Raw genomic sequence first — 6,000 nt, 5'->3', positions numbered from 1 at the left:
CGCATAAGTGACTTTATACATATGAATCATTATAAACAAATGTATATAAGAAAAAATACAAAGTAGACATTAATCGTGCTTACATTTACAAGAAAAAATGATTAAAATGCCTATCTACACGCACTAATTTTACGTATCGAAATCTGATTGATAATCTGTACCCAATTAGCATCTGGTGTAACAATCTAGAATAATGAAGAGAAGTAAAAAGAAGAATTTGGATTAATTTTGACATCGAATTTAATTTCCCCTTACAATTATTTATCCTAAATTGATTCGAAAACGTTTTGGAACAACATGCTTGTACATCTTTTCTGATATAACATTTCCAATACAAGCAAACCGTAAAGCATGTAAATATCGAACATGCAATGCACACAATTTACACATAATTATATTACTTTGTAGTATCTGGTTGAACATAGTTCAGATACAACACCTAGTAAAATGTTCTAGAAAATCTCGACTAATCTGGAAATAAAGCTACATTGAGTTTGATTTGTGGCTTAACTCTTAGCTATAGTTACACTTCTGAACATATATCCATAAAAATTAACAATTACACATACAGATAAACATGCGTGAAAAATCAAACACGGACTTATGTACATAAATTCTAGTTTATTCGAACCATTCGCTTATCAGCCAGTGATAGATCATACACAGCGTAGCCAAACTGGATAAGTTTCCCAGCAGATAAACGAAATCTCGTAAGACTAAATCAGGTTAAAATGTAAAGGGTTTCTTTTTGACAACTTTCTGGTTGTGGACTGACATCTAAACCCAATCATAAATCTCAATCAAACATAAAGAAATTTATGTATTCATTTTAGATTAGCCGCTGAATACAAGATATGAAAGTGAGCCCAAAACTATGCTGTGTTTTATTACTTGTCCGAAACTGTTCAATTTGAAGAAGAGTCGATAAAATTACTATCAAAATTAGAAAAGATGTGGTCTTGATTATACAAAACAAAGCATTTATCAGCTAATTTATTTCCAATTCATGATAAGACCTGTTCTGTTTTTAGCGCAATAACAACGCCTCTGCAGGCGCGTGCTTTCATAATTTGATTCATAATTTTACCCGTTTCAATTCAATGTTTGCTCTCCGTTACCGTAAAACTTTAAAAGACTGTATGTGTAAGTTTTGACTGATTCCGCTCAAGGACGATCTATTTTTGACAAGACTGCTCATGGAGATTTTCTTTCCTTATTAGACAACAATTAAATTCAAATAATGATAATTGGATCACTCTAAATCACATATTTTCCATTTAGGTTATCTTATTACATTTATATCTTTCTTTAAAAATATGGTTAAATATGGTTTATAAGGCCATCAGAAAAGATAATTTTTTGATCATCGGAGTTTATATCATCGATTCAGCGCAAATAGCCAAAGTTATGCTACTCAAGGATCTAGATTTACTCATCTCCTTATGAGCGCATTCCTTTTTCGTAGAGACAATTTGGATCTTCCCAGGAAGTCGAGAGGCCCAAGTTGGCCTGGAAATGGAGCCACCAGCTTCACCTTGTCACTCTCATTGCAGAAATCAGTCTAACAGTGAGCCCTTGGTGCAGTAGGCAGACAACCAATATTAGCCAAATGTAAACGCCAGTTGCTCGCAAAAAACAAGAAAAAGGATCGGAACGCATCAATCTCTGTTATACGTGGCGTCAATTGAAAAATTTTCAGTCTGTTTTGTGCTGTTTTTTTTCAAATAGTTAGGTTGAATTTATTAATTTTTAGTTAATTGTTTTGTAATCCAAATTGAATAAAACAAAAATAACAAAAGTTTTTTTGCTCCTAATTCTTTAAAATTATAAAAATTTTGTGTTTCATTTAGAATCATGTCTAAAAAACAGTCGTTCTAGAAAATTCAAAATCGCAAAAGAAGATTGAGTTGTTTTTTTTTGCACAAATTTAAAAATTTACTGAAGTTTTCTTTATTACTGAAAAAAAATGAGTTGAACATCAGCTTAGAACAACTTTTGTTTTCTCTAAAACATACCCCTTACCGTTAATTTTATCATAATTAAAAGATTATTTTCTAAGATACTATAGCTCAAACTATCAATATTGCATAAATACAGGTGAAAAAGATGAAAAAAAAGAACAGTTGAACTTGTATTAAATAGCTTTTTCAGAACCAAAAATATTTTTTTTTCAAACTATAAAAATTTTGATGGTTTAGCAAGAAAACAACATAATGTGCAACTCTAGTCAATGTAACTTGGTGTACGGTTAAACCTGCAGCCTAATCGTCAACTGAAGATATATCAAATTACAGAACTAACAAATGAATCAAAAAACAAAGTTTTTAAAAAAGATTACAATTCTTAGTACAATGGCTAATTTTTTTTTCGAACCAAAACTTTCACCGTCTTAAATTTTCTGTAAAAAACTAAATAATTACTTGAAATCAATTTTCGATATGTCAAAAAACTCTATTCGGACCGTCCAACAAAAAACTTTCAACAATTTGTTTTGGAGTTTTCCCCTGTTATGCAAGTTAGTAAGCCTCGGCTTTTTCTTCTGACCACCAAAAGCGCTTCTCATGACTCACTGTCAATTTTGAGTTGAAGTTTGATACCTTTGGAAAATTCGTTTGGGAGATTAACAGACATATTAAAAAAATGTTTATCGCCCTTTTTTATTTTTTCAAAGATGAACAACATTGCTAAATGGTGTAGATGAGTTGGCTGAAAGCTGGCGTTTCTTTGCAAATCTCTGCTTGCGACGTTTGCATTGTAAAAATCAAAGTGTGTATTTAGGTTTGACTGTATTGGAATATATTCATACGTAAAACGTAATGAAAATATTTTTGTGTGAATATTTCTAGTAATCTATAAACAAATGCAAGAAAAAATACTTTTTGTGTATGCGTGTATGTATGCAAGTTGATGTGTTTGTAAGTATGAGTACAATTTTTTTCCTTATGCGCGTGTAAACCAAAACAATTGTTACTAGAAGAATAACTATAACCCAATCTGAATTTTACTAATGTTTCTAGTTTTTCTTGAAAGTTAGACAAGATACTATAAGCATAGTATATATGTACGCACATATGCTTTGCGTATGTGTGTATTTATGTAAACTGTATGTATCTATGTAAAAGTGTACAACTTTTTGCATGTACAAATGTAATTAAACATGTATGTACATACTGTTTGTGTGTACTCATTTGAGTATTTAGAATTTATGTACATTTGTATGTTTTTATGTAAGTAAGAACTCTTGATTGCGTGTCCGCTTGATTGAGTGAATGAATACAAGCATTTTTTTTCAACCAATGTATGTTTTTAGGCAAGTACTTCTGCTTATTCGTATATCAGTATGAAAGGCACGTTTATATGACTGTACGTAAAGACGTATGAATGCCAGTCTGTAATGCGTGATTCTTTTTGTCTGATTGTGTGAAGTGAATGCAAGTTGGTTTGTGTGTTTACATGTGCTTGTATTTCAAAGGTCAGCAGAACTAATAAGTAAAATCTTTGCATGTATGTAAGCCAAATTTTCGTGTGTGTCTATTTATGTAAACTGTATCTATCTATGTGAAAGTGTACAATTTTTTGCATGTGTAAAGGTAATTAATCATGTATGCACATACTATTTGTGTGTATTCATTTGAGTATTTAGAAGTAATGTATATTTGTATGTTTTTATGTAAGTAAGAACTCTCGAATGCATGTCCGCTTGATTGAGTGAATGAAGACCAGCAATTATTTTGAATCAAGGTATGTTTTTCAGTTTAAAAGCATTTAAAAGTTAGCTGGTTTGCAAATTGTACAAACTTATGATCGAAGTTTTATGTCTGTTTAAAAGGAAAGTGTGTACACATGAGTAGTTGCATGATTGTAAAGTACATTCCATGTCTTTTTGTAGGCAAGTACTTATACATATTCGTCTATGAGTATGAAAGGCACGTTTATATGATTTTATGTAAAGACATATGAATGCCAGTCTGTAATGCGTGATTCTTTTTGTCTGAATATGTGTATAAGTTTGTCTTGAAAGTGTGAAGTGAATGCAAGTTGGTTTGTGTGTTAACATGTGCTTGTATTTTAAAGGTCAGCAGAACTAATACACGAAATCTTTGCACGTATCTAAGCAAATCTTGCGTGTGTGTCTATTCATTTAAACTGTATGTATCTATGTAAAAGTGTACAACTTTTTGCATGTATAAATTTAATTAATCATGTATGCACATACTATTTGTGTGTATTCAGTTGAGTATTTAGAAATTATGTATATTTGTATGTTTTTAGGTAAGTAAGAATTCTTGAATGCATGTCCGCTGGATTGAGTGAAAGAAGACCAGCAATTATTTTGTATCAATGTATATTTTTTAGTTTAAATTTATTTAAAAATTTGCTTGTTTGCAAATTGTACAAATTTATGATTGAAGTTTTATGTCGTTTTAAAAGGAAAGTGTGTGCACATGAGTCGTATCATGCTTGTATAGTAAGAACCATGTCTGTTTATAGGTAAGTAATTATGCACTTTCGTATATGAGTATGAAAGGCACGTTTATATGATTGTATGTAAAGACGTATGAATGCCAGTCTCTAATGCCTGACTCTTTTTGTCTGAATGTGTGTATATATTTGTCTTGAAAGTGTGAAGTGAAAGTAAGCTGGTTTGTGTGTTTAAATGTGGTTCTATTGTAAAGGTCAGCAGAAATATTATGTCAAAATCTTTGCATGTGTAAAAGCAAAATTTTAGTATAATTGGTTGCAGGTTTAAAAACATGTAAGCAAGTATGTAAAATTTATGTTTGTATGGTAGTTTTTTTTGCATTCTTCTTATGTATAAGACTATGTACGTTTGTATTCATACCTTTACGTAAGACTTCATTTTTGAATGTTTGTATGTATAGAAGTATTTTTGCATATATGTATGTAATTTTGTAAGTATGGTTGTATGAATGTCTCTAAGTAACTTTATATATGTATGTATATATGTAACTTTGTATATATGTATCTATATATGCATGTATATATGTGTTTATGTAAGTTTGTACTTATGTACATATGTATGTATGTTTGTATTCAGTAAGTGTGTGTACGTAATTGTTTTTGTATGTAAGTTTGCATGATTAACCTTCTGTAAGTATTTAAATGTGTATGAATAAACGTATGTTGGTAATAAAATACACATGACTGTTTTTTGTGAGTATGCATTTAAATTTGCAACATATGAAAACGTGTTTATGTTTTTTATGTTTACAAGTATGCAGCTTTATATGTTTGGTGGGGTATATATGTTTGAGTTTAGTTGCAATCGTTTATTTTATTTCATATAAAAGTATATATGTGACTCAATCCAAATCTTTCTTATATTTCTTCTTAAGTTTCTCTAATATTCTAGAATAATCAACCAGACACTATAATGACAGTTTTTTTTTTCATTTTCTTGATTTGCAGAACAATTTGATAATTTTTTAAAAAAAGTTTTCCTCGAAATATTTGATCTTCCAGGTATCCTCATTATGAACTTTTCACTTTGAAAAAGTGGCATATTTTGCATTGATAATTTCACTTTATCTGCAGTCAATGATTATGAAAAATGTTTCAAAATTGTAACAAGAAAGATCAGTTTTCAAGTTTTCACAAAATTTTGTCGATGGAAGCATCAAACCCCAAGTCCAATTGGAGACAGCATGGAGTCTAAATTGTTTGATGAACTGTTGCTCATAGAGGTAAAATTACGATAAGAAAATTATTAGAAAAAATTTATGGTTTGTTGAGGAAAATCATTGATTGTGCAAACATGCGGCTGGTAGAGCTGAAGACGGTAAGCGAGCAAAGTCTCAGTGACAGGTACTGTATATTTGAAGGATGATTGATCAATCTCTAAAAACCACAAATTTTCAATGGTTTCCATTTGAAAAATCATAATTTTGAATCAAAGTTATAAAACCACAGAAGTGAAGCAATTGTGTAATCAGATAAACAGTCAGTACCACTTTTTTTAAATTCAAGATTTATTTAATC

General features: G+C 30.2%; 1 protein-coding gene across 1 annotated transcript in view; it reads right to left on the bottom strand.

Moving 5' to 3' along the window:
• Positions 1 to 6,000, bottom strand: part of LOC134839246 (endophilin-B1-like) — a 240,021-nt gene that overhangs the window by 108,008 nt on the left and 126,013 nt on the right. The gene's annotated exons all lie outside the window — the stretch shown is intronic.

Source organism: Symsagittifera roscoffensis, chromosome 2, assembly GCF_963678635.1.
Source record: "Symsagittifera roscoffensis chromosome 2, txSymRosc1.1, whole genome shotgun sequence".
Lineage (NCBI taxonomy): Eukaryota > Metazoa > Xenacoelomorpha > Acoela > Convolutidae > Symsagittifera > Symsagittifera roscoffensis.
Note: the sequence above shows the minus strand (reverse complement) of the source record. Positions and strands in the feature narration are given on the sequence as shown.